Genomic DNA, 27,028 nt, shown 5'->3' with positions numbered 1-27,028 from the left:
CATTTTGGTTTCTTCCATGACCTGGCTATTGTAAATAGTGCTGCAATGAACATTGGGGTGCATGTATCTTTTTGAATTATGGTTTTCTCTGGGTATATGCCCAGTAGTGGGATTGCTGGGTCATATGGTAATTGTACTTTTAGTTTCTTAAGGAAAGTTCATACTGTACTCCATAATGGCTGTATCAATTTACATTCCCACCAACAGTGCAGGAGGGTTCCCTTTTCTCCACACCCTCTCCAGCATTTGTTGTTTGTAGATTTTCTGATGATGCCCATTCTAACTGGTGTGAGGTGATACCTCATTGTAGTTTTGATTTTCATTTCTCTAATAATTAGTGATGTTGAGCAGCTTTTCATGTGCTTCTTGGCTATCTGTACATCTTCTTTGGAGAAATGTCTATTTAGGTCTTCTGCCCATTTTTGGATTGGGTTGTTTGTTTCTTTAATATTGAGCTGCATGAGTTGTTTAAATATTTTGGAGATTAATCCTTTGTCTGTTCGCAAACATTTTCTCCCATTTTGAGGGTTGTCTTTTCATCTTGTTTATGGTTTACTTTTTTTCTTTGCTGTGCAAAAGCTTTTAAGTTTCATTAGGTCCCAGTTGTTTATTTTTGTTTTTATTTCCATTACTCTAGGAGTTGGATCAAAAAAGATCTTGCTGTGATTTATGTCAAAGAGGGTTCTTCCTATGTTTTCCTCTAAGAGTTCTATAGTGTCTGGTCTCACATTTAGGTCTTTAATCCATTTTGAGCTTATTTTGGTGTATGGTGTTAGGGAGTGTTCTAATTTCATTGTTTTGCATGTAGCAGTCCAGTTTTCCCAGCACCACTTCTTGAAAAGACTGTCTTTTCTGCATTGTATATCCTTGCCTCCTTTGTCATAGAGAAGTTGACCATAGGTGTGTGGGTTTATCTCTGGACTTTCTATCCTGTTCCATTGATCTATATTTCTGTTTTTCAGCCAGTACCATATTGTCTTGATGACTGTAGCTTTGTAGTATAGTCTGAAGTCAGGGAGTCTGATTCCTCCAGCCCCGCTTTTTCCCTTCAAGACTGCTTTGGCTATTCGGGGTCTTTTGTGTCTCCATACAACTTTCAAGATTTTTTGTTCTAGTCCTATAAAAATATGCCATTGGTAATTTGATGAGGATTGCATTGAATCTGTAGACTGCTTTGGGTAGTATAGTCATCTTCACAATATTGATTCTTCCAGTCTAAGAACATGGTGTATCTCTTCATCTGTTTGTATAATCTTTAATTTCTTTCATCAGTGTCTTATAGTTTTCTGCATAGAGGTCTTTTGTCTCCCTAGGTAGTTTATTCCTAGGTGTTTTATTCTTTTTGTTGCAGTGCTAAATGGGAGTGTTTCCTTAATTTCTCTTTCAGATTTTTTATCATTAGTGTATAGGAATGCAAGAGATTTCTGTGCATTAATTTTGTATCCTGCTACTTTACCAAATTCATTGATTAGCTCTAGTAGTTTTCTGGTGGCATCTTTAGGATTCTCTATGTATAGCATCATGTCATCTGCAAACAGTGACAGTTTTACTTGTTATTTTCCAATTTGTATTCCTTTTATTTCCTTTTCTTCTCTGATTGCCACGGTTAGGACTTCCAAAACTGTGTTGAATAATAGCGGTGAGAGTGGACATCCTTGTCTTGCTCCTGATCTTAGAGTAAATGCTTTCAGTTTTTCACCATTGAGAATGATGTTTGCTGTGGGTTTGTCACATATGGCCTTTATTATGTTGAGGTAGGTTCCCTCTATGCCCAGTTTCTGGAGAGTTTTTGTCATAAATGGGTGTGAATTTTCTCAAAAGCTTTTTCTGCATCTATTGAGATGATCGTGTGGTTTTTCTCCTTCAGTTTGTTAATATGGTGTGTCACACTGATTTGTGTATATTGAAGAATCCTGGCATCACTGGGATAAATCCCACTTGACCATGGTGTATGATCCTTTTAATGTGTTGTCGGATTCTGTTTGCTAGTATTTTGTTGAGGATTTTTGCAACTATATTCATCTGTGATATTGGTCTGTAATTTTCTGTTTTTGTAGTAACTCTGTCTGGTTTTGGTATTAAGGTGATGGTGGCCTTGTAGAATGAGTTTGGGGTGTCCCTTCCTCTGCAATTTTTTGGAAGAGTTTGAGAAGGATGGTTGTTAGCTCTTCTCTAAATGTTTCATATAATTCACCTGTGAAGCCATCTGGTCCTGGACTTTCTTTGTTGGAAGATTTAAAATCACAGTTTCAATTTCATTACTTGTGATTGGTCTCTTCATGTTTTCTATTTCTTCCTGATTCAATCTTGGAAAGTTATACTTTTCTAAGAATTTGTCCATCTCTTCCAGGTTGTCCTTTTTATTGGCATAGAGTTGCTTGTAGTAGTCTCTTAGGATGCTTTGTATTTCTGCAGTGTCTGTTGTAACTTCTTTTTCATTTCTAATTTTATTGATTTGAGTCTTCTCCCTTTTTCTTGGTGAGTCTGGCTAATGGTTTATCAATTTTGTTTATCTTCTCAAAGAACCAGCTTTTAGTTTTATTGATCTTTGCTATTGCTTTCTTTGCTTCTCTGTCATTTATTTCTGCTCTGATCTTTATGACTTCTTTCCTTCTGCTAACTTTGGGTTTTGTTTGTTCTTCTTTCTCTAGTTCCTTCAGGTGTTAAGGTTAGATTATTTATTTGAGATTTTTCTTGTTTCTTGAGGTAGGCTTATAGCTAAAAACTTCCCTCTTAGAACTGCTTTTGCTTCATCCCATAGGTTTTGGATTGTCGTGTTTTCATTGTCATTTGTCTCTAGGTATTTCTTGATTTCCTCTTTGATTTCTTCAGTGATCTCTTGGTTATTTAGTAATGTAGTGTTTAGCCTCCATGTGTTTGTATTTTTCATGTATTTTCCCCTATAATTCATTTCTAATATCATAGCGTTGTGGTCAGAAAAGATGCTTGATATGATTTCAATTTTCTTAAATTTACTGAGGCTTCATCTGTGACCCAAGATGGGATCTATCCTGGAGAATGTTCCGTGCACACTTGAAAATAAAGTGTAATCTGCTCGTTTTGGATGGAATGTCCTATAACTATCAGTTAAATCTATCTGGTCTATTGTGTCATTTAAAGCTTGTGTTTCCTTATTAATTTTCTGTTTGGATGATCTGTCCATTGGTGTAAGTGAGGTGTTAAAGTCCCCCATTATTATTGTGTTACTGTCAATTTTCTCTTTTACAGCTGTTAGCATTTGCCTTATATATTGAGGTGATCTTATGTTGGGTGCATATATATTTATAATTGTTATATCTTCTTCTTGGATTGATCCCTTGATCATTATGTAGTGTCCTTCCTCGTCTCTTGTAACATTCTTATTTTAAAGTCTGTTTTATCTGATATGAGTATTGCTACTCCAGCTTTCTTTTGATTTCCATTTGCATGGAATAGCTTTTTCCATTCCCTCACTTTCAGTCTGTATGTGTCCCTAGGTCTGAAGTGGGTCTCTTGTAGACAGCATATGTATGTGTCTTGTTTTTGTACCCATTCAGCAAGCCTGTGTCTTTTGGTTGGAGCATTTAATCCATTCACGTTTAAGGTAATTATCAATATGTATGTTTCTATGACCATTTTCTTCATTGTTTTGGGTTTGTTTATGTAGGTCATTTTTTTCTCTTGTGTTTCCCACTTAGAGAAGTTCCTTTAGCATTTGTTGTAGAGCTGGTTTGGTGGTGCTGAATTCTCTTAGCTTTGGCTTGTCTGTAAAGCTTTTGATTTCTCCATCGAATCTGAATGATACCCTTGCCAGGTAATCTTGGTTATAGGTTCTTCCCTTTCATCACTTTAAATAGATTGTGCCACTCCCTTCTGGCTTGTAGAGTTTCTGCTGAGAAAGCAGCTGTTAACCTTATGGGAGTTCCCTTGTGTGTTATTTGTCGTTTTTCCCTTGCTGCTTTCAATAATTTTTCTTTGTCTTTAATTTTTGCCAATTTGATTACTATGTGTCTCAGTGTGTTTCTCCCTGGGTTTATCCTGTATGGGACTTGCTGTGCTTCCAGGACTTGGGTGGCTATTTCCTTTCCCATGTTAGGGAAGTTTTTGACTATAATCTCTTCAAATATTTTCTCGGGTCCTTTCTCTCTCTCTTCTCCTTCTGGGACCCCTATAATGCAAATGTTGTTGCGTTTCATGTTGTCCCAGAGGTCTCATAGGCTGTCATCATTTCTTTTCATCCTTTTTTCTTTATTCTGTTCTGCAGCAGTGAATTCCACCTTTCTGTCTTCCAGGTCCCTTATCCGTTCTTCTGCCTCAGTTATTCTGCTATTGATTCCTTCTAGTGTAGTTTTCATTTCAGTTACTGTATTGCTCATCTCTGTTTGTTCTTTAATTCTTCTAGGTCTTTGTTAAACATTTCTTGCATCTTCTAGATCTTTGCCTCCATTCTTTTTCCGAGGTCCTGGTTCATCTTCACTATCATTATTCTGAATTCTTTTTCTGGAAGGTTGCCTATCTCCACTTCATTTAGTTGTTTTTCTGGGGTTTTATCTTGTTCCTTCATCTGGTACATAGTCCTCTGCCTTTTCATCTTGTCTATCTTTCTGTGAATGTGGTTTTCATTCCACAGGCTGCAGGATTGTAGTTCTTCTTGCTTCTGCTGTCTGTCCTCTGGTGGATGAGGCTATCCAAGAGGCTTGTTCAAGTTTCCTGATGGGAGGGACTGGTGGTGGGTAGAGCTGGGTGTTGTTCTGGTGGGCAGAGCTCAGTAAAACTTTAATCTGCTTGACCGTTGATGGGTGGGGCTGGGTTCCCTCCCTGTTGGTTGTTTGGCCTGAGGCAACCCAACACTGGAGCCTATCTGGGCTCTTTGGTGGGCCTAATGGCCTCCAACACTATCAGGTAGGTCTGCTTCAGTCTCCTATGGGGTCACTGCCCCTTCCCCTGGGTCTTGATGCGCACACTACTTTGTGTGTGCCCTGCAACAGTGGAGTCTCTGTTTCCCCCAGTTCTGTTAAAGTCCTGCAATCAAATCCTGCTAACCTTCTAAGTCTGATTCTCTGGGAATTCCTCCTCCCGTTGCTGGACCCCCAGGTTGGGAAGCCTGACGTGGGGCTCAGAACCTTCATTCCAGTGGGTGGACTTCTGTGGTATAAGTGTTCTCCAGTTTGTGAGTCACCCACCCAGTGGTTATGGGATTTAATTTTGTTGTGATTGCGCCCTTCCTACCATCTCATTGCGGCTTCTCCTTTGTCTTTGGATGTGGGGTATCATATTTGGTGAGTTCCAGTGTCTTCCTGTTGATGATTGTGCAGCAGTTAGTTGTGATTCTGGTGCTCTCGCAAGAGGGAGTGAGAGCACGTCCTTCTACTCCTCCATCTTGAACCAATCTTCCCAACTTTAAATTTATTCTAAAATAAATTCCAATTCCTTATATTGCCCCCAGCATACTACATTTTGCATTCCTGTCTCTGGGCTGATGCTTCTTTATCTGGAGTACTCACCCTTCTTTCACTAACCTTGTCTCTGCCACCAGAAAAATTTCTATTTGTCATTCCAAATCAAGCCGAGATATAACCTCTTCTACGGAAACTTCCAGGCCTTCTCTTTCTCTCCATAGTTTTAGTCAATCACTTCCTTCTTTGTGCTACCTTCCAACCCTCTTACTTCTATCATTATGCTCCTAATGTTATAATTTATTGGTTTCATATCTGCACCCAACTAGATGGTGAGCTCTTACTGGGTTGTCTATCTTTTTCATCGCTGTCTCTGTCCCATCTAACCCTACCTAGTAGATACTCGGTAGAATTTTTTTAAAAGTTGATTGCATTTTCTAAGACCTTAATAACAGTAATTGTTTACAGATGGATGGAAACCTATTTACAGGTTTCTTCTGAAGGTCACTCCCCCAGTGAACCACGTCCTGTCCCAGCTTCTGCTTCCAGGGAGCCCCGCCTCAGAGAACCCCATTTTCCTGGCTAAGGAGCTGACATTCAGGGGAGTGCTGCCAGGGACCACACAAAAGGTGGAGAGAAATCCTGGACACAGGAGGGAGAGGATCGCAGCCCAGATTGGACAGAGCCTCTGTGCAGCCCCATCCCGACCATGTGGCCTTGGGAGGGCCACTTAAGCTCTCTGAACCTTGCTTGATGCATCTACAAAAAGGGGAAAAATGACTATATCTGTCCTGTCTACCTAAAGAGTAATATGAGGTCAGGTAAAATAACAATGACAAAAACATAACGAAGTATAAAGCCTTAAAAATATAAGGGGCCTATTCTGTTCTGTTCTGTAAAAAGCAGAGCTTTCCTCCCACGTTCTGTTCTAGGAATCTCTGTAAGTCACCCTTGAGATCCCAGGATCCTCCACTGCCCTCCCAGCTGGGAGTCGTCAGGAGCGACATGCCGCTGGGTCCACGCTACCTCAGCCCCGATTCAATGAGTCCTTGGTGTTTACCCACCTTAGCTCAGGATTTCATCATGTTTCGTTGGTCTCTGTGCTCGTTCTGCCTCTTCCACACACTCCAAGTGAAGTGCTGTCCATTTTCTTTCTTGTTTAATTTCATTCTACTTATTTCTGACCGCTCTTCCCGTCTACCAAGGTCATTTAAACATCACATTGTATTACATGTGGTACAAGTCAATCTTATGTATGAGTGTATACACATACGTTTATATGTTTTTTCTCTTCCCACCCTGGCCACGTTGTTTTGAGTCAGACCCCAAAGCAAGTCCAATTGCTTTATTTTAAATAACAGAGGTCATGGGCAAGGTTCACATAAAACGTCAGTGTCTACATGTAGAGGTCACGGGATCAACTGTTTTAACAATCAACGAGTCAATCTGATGAAACAACTACTTTTTCTCATTTTTCACTGAATTGACTGGTAAGCCACCCACACATGCAGACTTAAAGGGGAAAACCAAGGGAAAAAGTCTTGGAAAAAAAACCCCGCTGTCACTGAACAGAAAAACTCCACAAAAAAGGGATATTCAAAGTAAAGGTTCTAGCTGGTTTAAAGAGGTTTCTAGCTCAATGATATCAGCAGCCTCTGTGGCTGTGACCGAATTCTCACAAGGACTTCTTGTGGGACCATTTACTGAATTCTCTTTTTGTTAATTGTTGCAGTGGGTTTGAATTTTATTATGTTCCACGTTAGAGCTTTCAGTCCTGGTCATATTTACATGGCTGATCATTCACATCTACTAGGTTTCAACAACCCAGCAATATTGTTACAATATATTGTTCTTAAACTCAGCCAAAATGATGGTTGATCCTTTATCAATGACATGTCGTGTAAATAGCCTCAAGGCTTCTTTTCGGATGAGGTTATCTGAGTTAGAATATGATGCCTTGGAGTTTCCTTTGAGTCACATCTCACATGTGCAAATAATTTTGGAAACACTGATTAAAGTAGGGGGTAGCGTTTCATGACGTGATTGCCATATTTTAAATGAATTCTTTAAGACACTTACAAATATTTAGAAAATTTACCTGCTTTACATTGTGGTTTATCTCTACTGGAAAAATTGCTGTGTCTGCCTAAAGCCAACTTGTGGATTTGTATTTCTTTCTCAGAGAAATAGAAAGTATTTACTTGATGTAGAGTCATGAGTTAGTAAGTCCTTCAATCATTATCGTCCTGAAGTTGAAGTAATATTTTTGGTAAAGTGAAGAAAGGCTTTAGACCAGGCAGAGTAAGCACTGGCTAACTTTATTGTAAATTTACTTATACCAAAAGGATATTGTGTCTAGGCAATAAAGAAAGATACCTTCTAGTTATGGATAGTGAAAACAGTATTCATACAATAATGGCCAACTGGAACCCTAAGGCTTTTCAGAATTGAGCAATTTTAGTGATAAATGCCTTTAGGACAAGGGGAAAAAGTCTCTTCTGTTCTTTGCACTTGCCTCTGACCACTAAAATGGTTTCTTTCAGAGAGAAGAAAATATCAAGGTCCAGTTAAATGTTAGCAATTTCTACTTTTTTTTAACTGAAATGCAATAATCTCATCATTTATTTCCAATCGAGCTACGTCTCAGTCTTGGCAAATTACGGGATTTGACTTGCAAAGAATTTTTCAAATGGATTTGTCTCTCATCAACTGTGTTCTGTCTGGCTTGCAAATGTTGCACGTGGACTGTTTCCATTTCCCAAGAACACACTTATCTTGGGCATAGTCTATGCTAGTTCTCCTATAAACTAAAAGAATGCATTAATATACTTATAATAACATTTAGTATACCTCCCCTATACAATTTCCCATGAGAAACAACTAAAAAGAACAGAAAGATAACAGCCAATGTATCTTCTAGTTCCCATTTTAGCTTTTAAGATGCCCTGATTTTTTTAGACCTTCTACACATGATTCAGTATTTCTCTTCATGGACAATTTACATAACTGTTTGAATAATTCAGGTAGAAACCCCTTTTTGGGAAACATAAAATCAATGGAAAATTTTGAATGTTGGGATTAAGGATGCATTTGTGAAACTTGCAATTTAGACTGACTTGAGTAATAGCAATATCTTATATCTGTCCAGCACTCTACAGCTTACAGAGCACCTTGGTTCCTCATGACAACACAACACTTTGTAGTGAGAAAAAACTAGAATAACTTATGATATCTATCAAATCTAGAATTATTCCGTTTTTATGACTCCCTGACTGGTTATTTGAACTATACAGTAGAAAACATCATTTTAAGATAGATACAAGAGAGAGAAACAGACAATTTGATTAAAAGCACACAAACAAAAATATACAACCATTTTATAGGGTTTTAGGTGGCAATAATACTTGGTTCTATCTTTTTTTGTCATCATTTCAAAAGCTTTGTAATTGTTCATTATAAACAAAGTTCTCATCAAAATATCCTGATGAGTTGTCAATGGATGACTTCTAGTTATTAGTAATTTATGTGCCACGTGAATTATCTTCAATGCTCTTTCAAAAAAAGAAGTCACTACAAGCCTTTGAATACTTGAGGCCACACATGTGTTTTATTTTGGAAAACATTGTCACGGGCAAACCATCAAATACCACAGCTCTCTTGTAGCTAAGGGCTGTGACCAACATGGGTCTACCAGGTTGCTTTGGCAAGCACATCCTTGATCAGGATTTTCTTCTGTCTGTTAACTGTAGTTTGACTGGTTTGTTTGAACATATTTACAGAGTCCATTAAATTTCAGCTTAGAAAATGTTTATGACACATTTAAAGTGATTAAAAGTATCACTTTTTAGAAAGATGAGTGAAATATTGGATATTCTTTGGGACAATTTTTATAAAAACATAGCAGAAAATACCACAGGGATTGTTGTATTGACAGTATCTATTATTTATAGCCTACATATTAATACTTTAGAGACTGTGTATGTATGTGTATGGTAAAGTAATTAGTTTACAGATCTACGAGTTCAAATATATTTCTGGAGGATATTAGCTCAGAAATAAGATTTTAGGAGGAAACGGGTTTAATTTCACAGATATAAAACAGAATGTTTAAATTTTTGATATAGTGTGGCAGTAAGCTGTAGGTAGGTATAGCTGAGAGCTACTCCTGGCACTTTTCACAGAGATAGGTGGTTACAGAGAGATACAATTTTGAAAAGGAAATTGATTAGACACAATCATGATATACATGAGCAATTTGCCAGGTAAAACTCTGTCTTCTGAGTCAAGCCAGTTGGGAGATTCAGACAATGATTTGTGTATCGAGTCTCTTCCCGCCTGAACCCTACTTTAAACCAGCTACATAAATAATGCAGAAGCGAATGTTTAAATTATCTAGACAACCTCCCACTTTATTTTAAACATAGAGACTTAGTCTATGTATTATTTATACTACTATAACATATACGCTGTTTAGTATAATTCAGTCCCAATAATATATTTGATCAAATGTTTTAATTTGTCCCACTCTATAAATATATACCAGTTTTAAAGTGAATTAAATCAGTATCTTATATATATTTCTTCAGGAGGAAGGTGAGTTGTTTGCAGAATGATTTAGCCTAGATAAAAACAGCTTGGAAAACTATCAGTTTAATTGAATCTCCATGCAGCACAGTGAATCAAATCATGGACGTATTCCAAATGCTGTAAAAGATATATGTGCTCCTTTGCATTCATCTTATTTTGGAAATTTGCTTGTTCTAAGGAACTTCATGTAAGAGTGGACATAAATTTTGTTTTAAACTGATTGTGTTAAGCAGGTAGTTTATAATTTACTACTGAGACGTATTCGGACACAAAAGAGATTATTTGCATTCTCTTTGGATTGCTTTTATTTACAGCTTGTGTTGGTAGACAGTGCTAATCCAAAATTGTGCTTTCTCTTTTTTGTTCTATTTAAAAACTTCCTGGGAAGTTATCCATTCAAATAGCATAAGAGAGATGATATGGATAGATACAGACATAAGTACTATGAAGAAAAATTAAGCAGATAGATTCTTTAGTACAACTATGTGTATAACAGTTTAACAAAGAATTTTTACAAGCAACATTTTTCTTATTGTATTATTAAATGACTAGTAAATGGTACTTTTTTTTGAAACTTGAATTATGCATTTTGTTTCAGGACAAGTCATTTTGCAAAGTGAGTTCTATCTGTGTATCTACTGATATTTACTTTCAGTGACTATGTGGCTGTCAGTGAGTGTGGCACTAGAGTTTCAGGAGAGAACAAAGCAGAATTAGTCTCTCCCTCTCAGGAGTAAAGGGGGACAGACCCAAAAAGGCCTTCTTTAGGGTCTCAATGTACAGCAAATTCTCTTCTGCCTGGAGATAGTCTCAGTACTCTTCCCTCTGCCACAAATGCTTTTTCCCTTTAGTACGCAGCCCCCTCCTTGTTTCCTCGTATTTTTCCATTTCAGCATTAAAACTACTTTCTCAGAAAAGTCTTTCCTGATTCCCTAAATCCCTCCTTCCCTTTCACTAAACTCTTTTCTTCAAAACAGTTATTACAATTCAAATTTTGCATACATTATTGTGGTATATTTGTGTATTTTCTGTCTTTCTTGTTAGATTATTAGGGCATAGAACTGTCAGAGCATAGAATTTGTCTATTTTGCCCACCAATGTTTACTATCAGGTTACAGTGTGTCTAGCACCTAGTAGATGCTCAATAAACATTTGTCGATTGAGTGCACAAAATAATCCCTAAAAGAATATACCTATATGACTGAGATAAATTCTCTCAAAGAGATATAGTGCTCTAAGACCATATGAAAGGGGAAGTTGACCTAGGGGATGAGAGAATGTTGTCCAAAGGGGATTGGGAGAGTGGAGGAACACGGAAGAAACTACTTGAAATCTCTTATGTGGGAAGAAGTACAGCTTATTGAAGGAACTGAAATAAGAATAATGAGTCTGGAAATTAGAAAAAAGAGGAGGTTAGGAGTGAGAAATGAGGCTCCAGGGCTAGGCAGGGCCCAGATGAGAAAAAGCCTCATTGATCATTTAAGGGTCTTCTTTATTCAAAGAAAAATGAAAAGGCTTTCAGTGATTTTAAGCAGGGGAGAATCATAACCGTTTGAACGTCTAAGGAAGCATTCCAACTACAGAATGGAAACTGGTAATTGGGGAGAGCGTGAATCGAAGAACGCAGAACAATTAGCAAGCTATGTTGTCATTTAGGTAAGGCAAAGGGGTACCTTTGACTGTGAGAGGCAATGGACAATGGTGACAAGAAGATACATTTGAAGACAAGAGGACCTGTTCACAGACTGGGTCATGTGAAGTGAGGGAGGAAACATTTCAAAGAAATGTCTCTCTCTGGCACAGCTGGGTGATGACTACACCATTCCCTGGAAGTTAATTCTGGAAGAGGATTAGGTTTGGAGAAGACCAACTCTTAAGAGTACGGCTGAAACACGGTAAGTTTTAGATGTGTATGAAGATATCCAAATAGAGATGGCAAATAGGGAGTTGTACACGAGTCAGAAAGTTGGAGGTCAGAACTGGGGATGAAGTTTGTGAATCATGGTCATTAGGGGGTAAGAGAAGCAATGGGCATATATGGGTTCTCTTAGGAAGGGAATATGGGGTGAGAAGGGCAGAATGTGAAGACCAGGTTGTGAGGAACTACCGATAGTGAAGGGTCAAGCAGAGATCAAGAAGCCTGCGAGAGAGACCGAAGGAGCAGCCCGGGGCAAAAACCAAGGTAAAAAACTATTTCAGGAAGAAAGGAGTGGTCATTAAGATTCGTCATATGTAATGGATGTTAAACCATGGCTCCCAGATGTAATGGTCTGGAAGGCAGCCGTCACTCTAGGGAGAGCTATCATGGGGGACTATGTTGGACGTACGTAAAGTATGTTGAGGACTGTGTGGCTTCCTTATTTGTGACTAGTATGATATACTTCATACACGTAACCCCATTTAAAAATGTGTTTTAATTTTAACATATTTGTGACCTTTAGCGTTGATGCAAGCTCTGGCTTACGCTTAGAAAGAGAGCCATTACATTTTTGTAATGAAAGAGATGATCCGCTGAGATCCACTACAATCCAAACCTTATTTTATAGATGAGGAAAACAAGATTAAGAAAGAGTCTGGGTACTTTTCCAAGCTTGCAGTCATCCGTAGACTTTGCAATAGAGCCCTGGCTTCCTAACTTTTAGTCATTTTCCCCCTTTCCTACCGGTTATCTCCCACGCTATATATTGTTTGTGAATTTTCCTTTTTATAGCTCTAATACCAACTGTAATCCAGGCCAGGGCACATTTCATTGCAATATGCTTTCATTCAGATCGTAAGTCCAACTTATAGAGGCTCAAAACTATGCTGAAAAGATGGTGCCTGTCAAGGAAGCTACAGAAAAAGAAAATCCCCCCTCGCCCCAAGCCTCACATAACACTTTAAAAGAGCTCATTAGTAATGGTTCTATTGGAAAATATACTGAAAATGGGTCAGTGGATGAGGAAGAAACTTGATTTATGATGGAACATTTTTCTTTTGTTTATGTTCTCTCTTCTAAGATATATTTCTGCATAAGACATTTCCATATTTTCCTAAGGGATTTTATTATCAAACCTACCAATTTAACCCAATTCAAACTGGAGTAGTTAATATGGAATCTGAAATTATCGAATTAGAGAAGTCCAAACTATATTTTTCCACCAACTCTACCTTTGTTTTTCACGCCCAACAGAAGTATCCTCAGAGAAAAATAGTTAGCCCTTATGATGTAACTGTAAAGCAATGATGACAGTTTTCGTACGAAAATCAAGCTTGCCGCTCTGTGGGCACACATTAGAGAAATACTATCATGACGCAGAAGATATCTGCAGCGCCCGTCATAGTACCTGACACGGTGAGCCCTTAACAACCATCTGCTAAAAAGACAATAAAATGAATTGCAAATTCTATACATACCTGAATTCCATCTTGACTTACATCTAATCAGTGTTTACAGTTTGTGACAGATAGGACTAATCATAAAAAAAGTTTGTAAATCAGAGAAATGAAACAAATTTTAAGTATGTCGCTAAGTTCTGAAACAATAGAGAAGGCCATATAAAATATTCATATTTATTACTACCTAGAAGCCACGATCCTTCCAATATAACTCATTTTCCAAACTGCAAAGAAATGGTTCATACTATAAAATATGAATGATTACTTTAAAAAAAAGGCTCTGTCTTCCACATAAAGCACAAGTTTCATATCTTATGTTTTCAGAAGGGCGTTCTATCTGCTCTTTGATTTGATAACATTTCTGAGAAATAACTTTGATTCAAATAAACCTAGATTCAGGTGGCAAGTGTATCAGGACAGACAGACCCAGTCTTGCTTTTTTAGCTGGTAGCCCACATGACACTTCTTCAAGGACCGTAAGTCACCATCAACAAGTAGCTTTTTTTTTTTTTTGTGGTACGCGGGCCTCTCACTGTTGTGGCCTCTCCCGTCGCGGAGCACAGGCTCCGGACGCGCAGGCTCAGCGGCCATGGCTCACGGGCCCAGCCGCTCCGCGGCATGTGGGATCTTCCCGGACCGGGGCACGAACCCGTGTCCCCTGCATCGGCAGGCGGACTCTCAACCACTGCGCCACCAGGGAAGCCCAACAAATATCTTTTATTCATGTACCTTTTGTGTCTACAACGCTGAACTCGGTGTTGGAGTGATTTATGGGGCAGTGTTAAAGATACAGAATCTGTTCCTAATTCAGCTTTTGAGTGAAAAAATATGTGACGGTAATTTGGGGAGATTTGATGACTATGCAAATACATGTAAAGAGCCCCTATTGTAAATTTCAATATGCTTTCTGGTAATCATATATTAACAAAAGCAAGGGGCTTCCCTGGTGGCGCAGTGGTTGAGAGTCCGCCTGCCGATGCAGGGGACACGGGTTCGTGCCCTGGTCCGGGAGAATCCCACGTGTCGCGGAGCGGCTGGGCCCGTGAGCCATGGCCGCTGAGACTGTGCGTCCGGAGCCTGTGCTCCGCAATGGGAGAGACCACAACAGTGAGAGGCCCGCGTACCAAAAAAAAAAAAAAAAAAAAAAAGCAAGAAATTTGGGAAACACAGAGTGCTCTTCTAAACGTGGTCCAAAACACAAAGAGAGAGTATGTATATTGACCTGCTGATTACCATACTGTTTACTCAGAACCACTCTGGTCCAAGAAATTCACCAGTGGCCTCAACTGTCCCCTTTTCCAAATCAGCTTTTCTGACTTGTTCTGGGGAACACTTAAGAGAAGCCCTGTGGAGGATAAGTTACATATTCAGCTAAGTTTATAAAATTCTGAACTACTTTCTTGGAATTTCACAATGCCTTGAGGCTCAAGAAAGCTTCTGAGAAATCCTATAGGAAAAGAACCTGCTTGCCTTTGTCTAACTCAGCATTTCCCAAACTTAAACAGGGAACAGGTTTTTTTCATAGACCATTTACTAACATCCCAGTAAACTCTAGTTTGGAAAACCTCGGCTAGATACTTCGATGGGATGATTACTGTAGTTGTGAAATCTCAAGGTTGTGCTGGGTAGAAATCGCGCAGTACCCCAGTTGTAGTTGTTGGTTTACAAGAACGTAAGCCCAGTCATATGTAATGTGTGGCATGCACACACATACGCTCTCACACACACACACTCTACACACACACACGCTCACACATACTCTTTCACACACACACACACACACACACACACACACTTCTGTCTTTTCCAAGGTCACCGCCACCCCCTGGTGAAAATGTCCTGTGGAAAGCAGTGTCACCCAGGAGACCTTGAATTAAGAATGAACTTAATTTACAACAACTACACATGTTGAGAAACAGTAACACCAAGTAACAATACGTATATTTTCTTCTTCTTCTTAGGTTTTCCATTTAAAAGGAATTGTTAGTAGTAAACTATGTCTTTGAAAGTAGTCCTTTGGACGTCCTTATTTTAAAATGAGACCGCTGCTAGCTCTCTGTGGGCACTGACATCTCAGTAACTACTCTGTTTCTCCCTCTGAGTACTATGGTATGTACACGGCAGATGTTCAGTACGTGATTACTACACTGATGAATTTGTATAAAATTTCCACCATAATTCTCATCAACAACCATTAATATGTATTGAACTGCTTGTCTTTACATGATATTTTACTCCATATGTGAATAGACTATTTTCTAGAGCAGTTTTTAGGTTCACAGCAAAATGGAGTAGCAGGTACAATATTTCCCATATACCCCCGGCCCTACACGTGCACAGCCTCCTCCTTTACCAGTATCCTTCACCAAAGTGGTACGTTTCTTATAATCCATGAACCTACAGAGACACGTCCTTGTCACCCAAAGTCCATAGTTCACATTAGGGTTCACTCTTCATGTTGTATTTACATTCCATGGGTTTGGACAATGGCATATATCCACCATCATACACAGTAGTTTTAACACTGTTGTAGAAATCCTCTGTGCTCTGCCAATCTATCCTTTCCTCCCCGCTAGCCTCTGACAACCACTGATCATTTTATCATGTCTGCATAGTTTTGCCTTTTTTAGTGTCACGCAATTGGAGTCCTACAGCACACAGCCTTTTTAGATTGGCTTCCTGAAGTTAGTAATGTGTATTCAACTGTCCTCTATGTCTTTTCATGGCTTGAGAGCTCATTTCTTTTTAGCCCTGAATAAAAATCCATTGTCTGGATGGACCACAGTTGATTTATCCATTCACCCATTGAAGGGCATCTCAGTTGCTTAAATGTTGGCAATTATGAATAAAGCTGCTATAAATATCTGTGTCCATGTTTTTGTGTAGACATAAGTTTCAAATTCTTTGGGTAAATACTAAGGAGCCAATTGCTGGAGGGCACGGTGAGAGTATGTTCAGTTTTGTGAGACACTGCCAAAATCCTCCAAAATGGCTGCAACCATCCTGCACGCCCACCGGCAATGAATGAGCGTTCCTGTCGCTCCACACACTTACCAGCATTTGGCGTTGTCAGTGTTCCGAATGTTGGCCATTCTAATAGGCGTGCAGTGGTATATCATTGTTTTGATTCGTACTTCTCTGCTGACATGGGATGTGGAACAGGTATGTGGGTTTTTAAATCAAAAGCAGGCCTCATATAAAGCAGATGAAGCAGTCATTTTGGTTCAGATACAGCTAAATAGAAAAGCAAGTCAATAGACTGAGAAACTATAGACACATCTATAGCACATGGAAAAATCCACATTCCCTATTGAGACACGTTTGGGGTATACTGAAAACAGATTTGGTCTTTTACAAGGAGGCAATAGGAACACAGCTGAAGGAGGGCATTTCATGAGCCTGTAATATGCCAGGTTTCTGTAAGGTCCATGTTGGCACTTACTATGTACTAACTAAGACGGTGCCCTGGATTCTAGTCCTTGTTTTCCTACTTCAGGATATTTCCTTGAGTTTTGAGGTCCTTCTCTGTGATATGGAAACCATATCATCTGCCTCTTTGTTTTACTACATTGCTCAAAACAAACTGACACAGCTACTTCAGGTTAACAAAGGCAGCTACAGAAAGAGTAGCCTTCAGAGCTGAGAGAGCCAGGCCACCAATTAGCCCCATGGCGAGGATGAAGTATTCAACTCTTTGAGCCTCCGTTTCTACTTCTGTAAAATGAGGCTCACACCCACGATGTAATTTATTTAGAAGACTGATTATACTATATTCAAAGTGTATGTAGCACGGTTCCTGGCACACAAAAGAGGAAATTACTGCTAGGACCTATAATGCAAGTGAAAGCACTCTCGTAAATGGTTATGGAAATAAAATATAATTAGCAATAATCTTTATGACAACACGTCACACTAACTGCTAGAATGTTCTCCCCTGTGATTTGAGTAGACCTTTATACAGTAGGACAGGGGAGAAGTTGCACTTGGATCCTGTTTGTTGCCTATTTGTCATATGATCTTAGTTAATTTCACTAAGCACAGTTTCCTCGGATAATCGAGGACGTTAATATCACTTCACTCACAGAAGTGCTCGCAGGTTTAAATGAGGTGATATTTGAAAACTCCTTAGCACAGTGTTTGGCTGGCAGAAGGTACTCAAGAAATGTTCATTTTCTTCATTTCTGTCTCAGAAACGAGTGTTAGCACCATACATAGAAGTAACAAAGAAAGTAAATCTTGCCTTTTTAGAGTGTCTAACATGTATTCAAACTCACTTAAAAATCACAGTGGATTCTGTATTACTCTCTGCTTCACAGGAAAAGAAAGTAAGTTTTGGAGAGATTAAGATACATGCTCAAGAGAGGGGGCCTGGAATCTCGTGCGGTGGTTTTATCATAGTACAACGTCCTCTGGACAGACTCTCACAGCATTCTTATTATAGCAGAAGTGCATATAACATTTGCAGTATATTCCGCATATGCAAACGTGATTACTGACTCTCTAGAGGGGGCAAATATTCCAAGGTACTATCAAAAGGATATATTTTGGGATTCTGAAACTTAAGAAGTTCCGAGGGATATCATTTTATCAGGAAAAACGAAAGAGGGAAAAATCCCTAATCCGTCTTCAGGTACGATTCTTTACACGTGCCAGAGATACGTCAGAACTGCTTCGACTGTCCCTGCCCCAGAAACCAGAGCACATCTGAAGGAGTCCAATTAATGTATGACTAACGTATGGATGAGAACTACCAGGTACCAGGCCTTTTGTTCATTACAGGGAATGGAAAGATGGAAAAGTTGTCTTCCTATGAATAAACAACTCGCTGGGAAAAATAGACAAGCAGTTACTAAACTCCCACGTAGTAAGTATACTTCTTGCGTATAAACGGCCAGAGCAAGAAATCAAATAGCTGAGCACCAGGCACTAAAGTGCTTTGCGTAGTTTTCCACATTTCATTCCTCTATTGACCCTGGGAGGCAGGTATTATTGTTCAGACGTGGAAACGGAAAGTCAGGAAGGTGAAAAGACGTGCCCCAAATCATAAACTAATAAGCGGTTAAACCAGGAGTTATGGAGGTCTGGTTGCTCCCAAGACCACACTGTACTGCAGGGCGATCTGGATGACCTGAAACCCGGGCGTGGTTTCTCCACTATTCTGTGCTGGTAAGTATAGCTTGGGTATGGCAGCCCCTGAGAGTAAACAGAACGGCATTCTCGTATTCCTTCATACGTACTTAATATACAGGTCCGTATATTCATGACAAACTTTAGTAATAATCACCCTCACGTTTCTAATGGAAGGCAGGTTGATTATAGTTTTTGGAAAATACAAAATAACCTTTTAAGAAGCCTAATTTACTCCACCTAGGCACAGCTCTTAGGGATCTTCATCACTTTCTAATTCGAACCATTTACTTTCATGGAGGACATTACCTACCCGTGCTGGTAGATCGCTTTCTATAAATTATGTACAACGCAAGCAGCAGTGTATAATACCACTACTTAAATAAATATGTATTATTTATAGTGTCACAGGTGAAGTATTGAAAGAAATGATATAATTTGCCAAGAATCCTATTTTGAAAATAACTTGTCCGGAATGCTGAACTTGTGCAATACTGGCTTTTTTCTGCTGTTTAGATTTTTTTGTAATAAATGTGTGTTATAATAAAATATTTCAAATAAACACTGCATTATTAATGTACCTTGTACTTGCCCTACGGCAGCAAAGGCATAAATGATTCATTTAAATCCAGGGCTCTTCCTGCAACACACAGTCAGTACTTCTGAGTTCTATATGGGAAGACTGTACCTTTACTGTTTCCATTTCGACATGAATCTCACATGCTAATGTGGTACCTACAGTATTTCATGCTCTACAACCGAGTATAGATCTTTTTCCTCTTACTTCCACGCCAGGGATCTGTGGCAAAACTAATATGACTATTTAGTACGGCCAGTATTTTCAAAAGAAAATATATACAGGTGAATTTCTTCTCTAGTTCTATCGGATTCCTTGTCTTTTCTTTTTTTCTCCATCTTTCACTGGGTTCAAACAATCCATTTGAAACGGCGACAAAATGCATGGGTCTTAAATCGTGTTATAGATCATTTCAAGGCCAAGAGAATGAATATAGTAGCATCACTTCGTGCTTTGGGACATTAATAATCCGGAATTACCAGAGAAGGAAACACGATAACAAACTGGTTACTCCCGGCAATTAATTTTTACCACAATGGGACCAAGGGACAGAACACTTTTACCTTCCCATTTTTCATATATATTACATTATGTAGTTTCCATTAAATATTACCTAGTGGTTAATTAAATATTATGAAATGGTATTCACTCCAAAGTATTAATCAATACTTGCAATTCATTCGCCTCGAGTGTAGAGATCAATTTCTGGAAGTAGTCTTATAAGCTGTTTATCTTCTACATTTTTCATATCTGAAATTGGAAATTGTAAACTGCCTTTTAACGCAATAATCATAAAATGATTCTTATTAATAGCTTTCTAATAAAGCCATCTTTTACATTCCCTCTATGCGAGATTTTCAACTTGTTGATGCTGAACATCCCAGCAGGCAGATACAGACTCAAGTTCTCTCAAGAGGGCCTATCAAACAAGCATTTCAACAGGCGTAACGCTCTTGAACAAAGTGGGCTTCATCTGTGGGCTCCAAAGTCAGGGTTAGGTTAATCCACTGAACAGGCATCCAGGTGGACCAGGCACTGGACAGGTAATTCTCCAGGTTTGCAAATCAGAAAGGGAGCAGAAACAATTCGTCTCCTTAGAGGACTCCCCTATGTGCTGATACGCTGGGGGCTGGCTGGCTGGCTTGAGCGGTTCACAAGTCTGAATCAGGAGACATTGGCAAAACGTGGAGGAGAGAAGAGCAGATGAGAGAGATCTGGGGAAAATGGATCAGAAAAGTCTATTTACTGAAAATCCTAACCCCACTTCTTTATGACTCCTGATACGGCTTTATTCAAAAATTACCCCTTAAATGGCGTAAGATTTAGGGACTTTTATTTTTAAATCTCCTTAAAAATCAAGGAATTCAGAATAGTGCTGGTCTCTGAAGAGCCTTGGTACAACTCCCAAGAAATCACTGAGTAGCGTAAGGCCTTGAACAGCTTATTTAACGTCTCTGGAAATCCCTTCATCAAATAAACGTGGATGATGATCGTATTATCTCTTAGGGTTGCAGTAAAGATTAAATGCATTAGTATGTACAGAGGTTAGAGCGATGTCCAGCATTAGATGGATCTTAGATACATCTTAGCTATGACTACTATGAAATAGTCTTAGCAGTTTGGGGAATTTGAGCCTTTGTTGCCTAAACAGTGCTACGTTTCGACTGGCAAAATGTTTCTCAGGTAGCCTTTTCATTCCTGACAATGCTGTGAATTGTGAGGGAGCCACAGTTACTCATTCCTTTGCTAATATTGGTGGCATTTTAAAGCAGAGCGCTTCACCAGACAAGAGGGAATGCGTTTCTCCCCTCTCCCTTCTCTCCTCCCTCCTTCCTTCCATTTCTATCTACATCTACCCTATGCTTATGTTCTCAAGGACCTCGCTGTCAAGGAGAAGAGACAAAATGAAAAAACATCAAAGCTATTAAAATGTGAGTCAGGTTTAACTTTTTGATCTTACAGGAGTTGAAGTCCTTGAGTGAGAGTCAGATATTTAGAGGGCGAGCGGGGCATTCCATTCCGGGGAGAAGGGCAAGTGCAATGGCAGAGAGTAGGAATCTTTGTGGGTTGAATTGTGTGCTCCCCAAAATCCACATGCTGAATTTCTAACCCCCAGTGCCTCAGAGTGTAACCTGATATGTAAATAGGGTTGTTGCAGATATAATTAGTTCAGATGAGGTCATACTGGTGTAGGGCGAGACCTTAATCCAACATGACTGGTGTGCTTATACAAAGGGGAAATCTGGACACAGACACGTTGCCATGGGAAGACTGGAATTATGCCACCACAAGCCAAGCAACGACCAGAAGCTAGAAGAGAGCCTGGAACAGATATTTCCATCCTCCTTCAGTGGGAGCTTGACCCTGCTGACACCTTGATCGTGAACTTCTGCCCTACAGAACTGTGAAATGATCCATTTCTGTTGGTTAACCCACTCAATTTGTGATACTTTGCTATGGCAGCTCTAGCAACTACTACAGCAATAAAGATGGAGCTTGTAGAGGACTGATCTGGTTTCAGATTAGTAGAACCAGTGGAGGGTAAGCCCAGATAGGGTAGAAATAACTGCAGATATGAAAGTCAGGCAGAGAAATGTGGGGGTGTGTGTCAGACGTATATGTACGTGTATATATATACACACATATATACATATATGTATATAATACATACATTTAATTAATATTAATTTTATGAAGAATTTCATGAATAGTATTAATATTTTAATTCTAGCCAACACATATCTGAGCATCTACTAACTGCTGTAGACCCTTGGGATACATTGGGTCCAAAACAAAAGTATGAGACATATAAAAATTCCTGTCTTTGTGGCACTTATGTTCTAGTGGACACATGCAGACACAAACACACATACTTCTCAGTAGAAATATTTCTTCAAATGAAATATCACATGGAATATATCAAACTATACACAAATATATGAGAAATGCAAGACCAACAAAAGTAAATTGCTGTGGTAGAAGAGGTAAGTGGTGAGTGTGGACAGAGGAGTGGTTACTGTTTAACCTGCCTGTCTCACACCGCGGTGCCCCAGGGACAGGTCCTCAGCCTCTTTCTGAATTTACAGAACTTCCTCTGAAGAGGACGGTTTGTGAGCCTTTGTCATAAACCAATGGCAGTGGTCATAGATTGTGGAACAGAGGAGTGACATGATGAAAAGACATTTTAGAAGAATTGTTTGGTGGTGATACATAGGATGGAATGGGATGAAAAGAGATTAAGGAAAGAAGAAAACTGAGAGGCTGAAAGTCAGAATGAATGGGTGGATACAAGAGCAGTGATGTCCTGAGGAGGGGCACAGTGATGTCCGATGAGGGGCATTTGGGGACCATGTTTAATGCAGAAGAATATGGGATCTAGGAAGGAACAAAATTCCAAGAATTTATGCTACAGATACAGTCCTGTGCAAAGAGACATGCGCAAGAACATACATTTCAGCACTCTTTGTACTAATAAAAATTTTAGCATTTATCAGAATATGATGGTAAGGCTACCTCTAAAGAGGGAGATATTATGCAGTCATAAGAAAGAATGAGGTAGACCTTTATGCGCTGAAATGGAAAGTCTCTGTATTGTCTCATGAAATGAGACTAGTGTGGGAGCTGTGGATGTCCTGGGGGCAGAGAGAGGGGAGCAGGTCTACCCTGGGTGCCAGCAATAAGGGGACACATTTTCTGTCCAGTATTTTTAAATGGTATGAAACTCACTAGATCTGGTATGCTTTTTATTATCACTGCGTACCAGCATCTCCCAAATGTCAGTGATAAAACACTTCTCCCTGAAAAATATTTTATTGGTCTAAGTTTGAAACAATTGCGGCAGTTACAATATATATGGAAACTTCAAATTAGTACATTTTTATAACTTACCCCTTAATAAGCCTTGTGTTCTATCTAGAAGTTAATTCAGAGAACTGCCATTTAGAGAGTTGGTCCCTGACTCAGCAACACATGTTCACTCTGAGAGTAAAACCTCAAGTTCTGTTTCTCAGTCTTTTCAATCACTGTGCTATCATTGTTAACTTTGAATCTACTCTTTAAATGTAGGAAGTAGGGGCATAAACTGCTTTCAAAGACAGCTTGAAAACTTGTGAACTATTATGAATGTTGGAAGTTCTTACAAAAATGTAATAGGAATTTATAATGAATTTTCTGGTGAATATATTTTAGTGGAAAAATTTTGAGTGCATACATATTTAAAAGCTGCTAAAATCTATCCCAAACAGAAAAAAAGACATGGAAAATATTATAATTGCTAGAACTTTTTTGTGAAATGGGATTTTATAAATACCTGCCAGACTTTTCCTTACGTTTAAGCCTTTCCTTAATTTGTGTACGTATTGCCTCACGTAAAGGAAAAATTTTCAAGATTAAAACTAATAAAAAGCTAACAAAAACATACATGGAGCTTTTACTAAACATTTTTACATCTTGTATTTCTTTCTTGAACATTATTATTTTTTAAACTATGATGTTGCCAAAAATAAAGGAGAATGTTTAAAAATTATATCCAGCATCAAATGTGCTAGTTTTCCATGTCTCTGTGCACAACAGTGTGTGTGTATATAGTTCCACCCATTAAGAAATATAATGTAATACACACATTCATATTGTCTATATAAACGCACACACAATGTTTGTATTAGTACTTGAATATGTATAGAGCGTTTTGGAAGGATGCACTAGAACGTTTCTCTTAGGAAATGGGATTTGGAGAAAAAGAGAAGAAACCACTTATTTCTTGTTTTATATCTTCTGTTCTTTTTCTACAATGTTTATATGCTATCTTGGTAATACTTTAAAAACCAGTTTCATTTTTCAAGAGAAAATGACCTAAGATTTAACACCTTTAATACTCCAGCTACTTGTTTCAGAAGTTTACAAAGGAGAAGATGTTGTAGTACCTAAGGGTGTAGGTTCTGGACTGTCTCCAGCTGAGTCTGGAACCTGACTTGGCCACTGCAATGTGAGCTTGGGATGCTGCCTCACCCATCTGAACCTCACTTTCTACTTCAGTGAAATAGGAATGAGAGTAGTAGCACCAATATGGGAATGCAAGTCTGTGCAGCCACTATGGAAAACAGTACGGAGGTTCCTCAAAAAACTAAAAATAGAACTGCCATATAATCCAGCAATCCCACTCCTAGGCATATATCCGGACAAAGCAATAACTCAAAAAGATACATGCACCCCTATGTTCATAGCAGCACTTTTCACAATAGCCAGGACATGGAAACAACCTAAATGTCCATCAACAGATGAATGGATAAAGAAGATGTGGTACATATACACACACACACATATACAATAGAATACGACTCAGCCATAGGAAAGAATGAAATAATGCCATGTGCAGCAACATGGATGGACCTAGAGATTATCATCCTAAGTGAGGTAAATTAGAAAGACAAGTACCATATGATGTCACTTATATGCGGAATCTAAAATAGGACACCAATAACCTGTCTATGAAACAGAAACAGACTCACAGACATAGAGAACAGACTTGTGGTTGCCAAGGCGGAGGGGGGGCGGAGGAGGGATGGACTGGGGGTCTGAGGTTGGCAGATGTAAACTATTATATACAGAATGGATAAACGGCAAGGTCCTATTGTATAGCACAGGGATCTACAGTCGATATCCTGTGATAAACCATAATGGAAAAGAATTTTAAAAAGAATATATACGTGTGTGTATTACTGCATCACGTTGCTGTACAGCAGAAATTAACACAACATTGTCAATCAACTATAAGTCAATTAAAATAAAAGAATAACGTCAATAAAATTGACAGGAGTGTCAAATGAGTTAATCACTGTCACATACTTGGAACAGTACTGGCGCTCTTAATGTTACCTACTAGTAAGATTATTATCTCACCTACAAAAAGAAAAAAAAAAAACAAAACTAAGTTCCCTGGGAAAACATAAGAATTACAGGAGCTGACAAACAGCACAGGGGGCAAACAGCATTCATCACCTACAGGATTCTTCCTATTTCTCTAGCACAAGTGCAAGGGCTGAGAGCAAAAGTGGAGAAAGCAGGTGGTAAAAGTGCAGGCAGCATGGTGACAGGAAGAGCCCAAGACAGGGGGCACCATCGACATGACAGGCAGCTAAATCTTGCAAGGAGGCTGGGGATGAAGGGGACACACCGTAGTTCAGATCTTTGGCAGCTAAAGCACTGTCCCGACAAGGTGTGGCCAAGTACGGAAGTTGAGTAGTGAGCTTGCAGGTCTGTAGACACATCATTTGTGATGCTAATGGTAACAGCTAATAAGATGTATTAGGTTATCACTGTAAGTACTTTTACTACATGTATTCATTTAAACCTCACAACAAGAGTCTTCTATACTAGGTACTATTATTAGCTCTATTAAAAGATGAGGAAACCGAGTTACTGAAAAGGTAGGAAGCTTGCCCAGATGGTCCAGTTTCACAGGTCAGTCTCTTTACCACGACACTAAATCATCTCTCTGAGTAGTAACAAAGAATTATGTCTTCCAAGAGTCTAAAATGCCATCTACCTGACAACTGAAGTCATCAAGGATAATGGTGGAAGAAAATGATAGTAAGAAAACACTGGAATCCTCTGGAAAGATGAAAATAGCTGCTAGGGGAATCAGAAGATGGCAGCATTGATAACTGAAATGGGATCGCAAGGGAATCAAACACCGGAAGCTGAGGTAGGCCTGTCAGTCAACGACTGGGAAAGCGGTAAGTAATGAGGGCCGGGGAGAGGAGACTCTCCCTCAGATTTTTCTTTGTGTCCCTCTTCCCCTGCCCCCCGCGGTGGATGCTAGAGTCAGAACTCACTCTGCAAATATATTCCCTTAATTTTAAGGGCGTTCTCCCCATCGTTGCTTGGTGAAATCGTACAGCACTTCAAGGCTAAGAGAAGACATTATGTTTCCTAACATTTTTCCCAGTTCTCCCATTTGGAATTAGTTTTTCCCAACTTTGGGTTCCTCAAACTCTATCTTAGAATATTTTCCCCCTAAAACTGTAAGCCCATTGATGAGAACGGACATAAGGGACATGAGGAGTCCAGCAGGGTCAAGGATGGAGAAGTGGAGAAAAGGGAGGAGAAGCTGATTTGGAAAACAAGACTGTATAATCGTCAATGACTGACGGTATAATTTTGATGAACTTTTAACATCATTACATTAGAATGCACAATTGCCCAGATCCGTGTGCATTTGGAGAAATTCAAGCAGTTGTTACTGTGTTAAGGGAACACACCGAACCCAGGACAGAGCGAACCTCTGTCTACCAACCAATGGCCCATGCAGACGGCATCACTAGGAACAAAAGCAAAGGACCCAAAGGCACTTCAGGGGCTGGGGAGTGAAGGCTTCCTTATGGAATATTGTCCAATTCCCCTGGAAAATGTCCATGAAGCAGAACACTTGTTTGATCATCAATAACAAGCAATAAGTTTTTCAGACCCAGTTGAAAACAATTTTTTCATAATTTTACTAAGTAGAAATTGGTCCTGTATAACATAAAAATGGAAAACGAGAAAACAAATTGTCCAGAAGCCCTGCCGGCCAGATTATCAGTAGTATGGGGGCTCTAGGCTCAGGACAGAGTCGATCTTCAAGACTACTGTAGTTTTTCATCTTTACCTTTTATCTTGAATCGGTCTATTTACTACCAAGACTGTTGGGCAGCCACTGGAGCATTTTCTCCTCTTTTTCCACCCTAACTGTGTTAATAGAAAATAGGAGAGGGTAAAAGAGTAATTCTAAAGGGGCAAAAAGGTCTCTCAGAATAAACTGGGCAGAATCAATGTGTAAAACCCTTCAAGGAGAAGAATATAAAGCACTTACTTGTTCATTGTTCTGTGACTTCACTTCAGCCCTTTCATTATGTGGCTGACATGAGACACATATGGTCCAATTGTCTTGTGTCTCCATAATAACACTAAAATTATTCAGTAGAAAGCATACATTACAACCGTGACA

The sequence above is a fragment of the Phocoena phocoena genome, chromosome 21, assembly GCF_963924675.1.
Source record: "Phocoena phocoena chromosome 21, mPhoPho1.1, whole genome shotgun sequence".
NCBI lineage: Eukaryota > Metazoa > Chordata > Mammalia > Artiodactyla > Phocoenidae > Phocoena > Phocoena phocoena.
The sequence above is the reverse complement of the archived record's forward strand: the minus strand, read 5'-3'. Positions refer to the sequence as shown.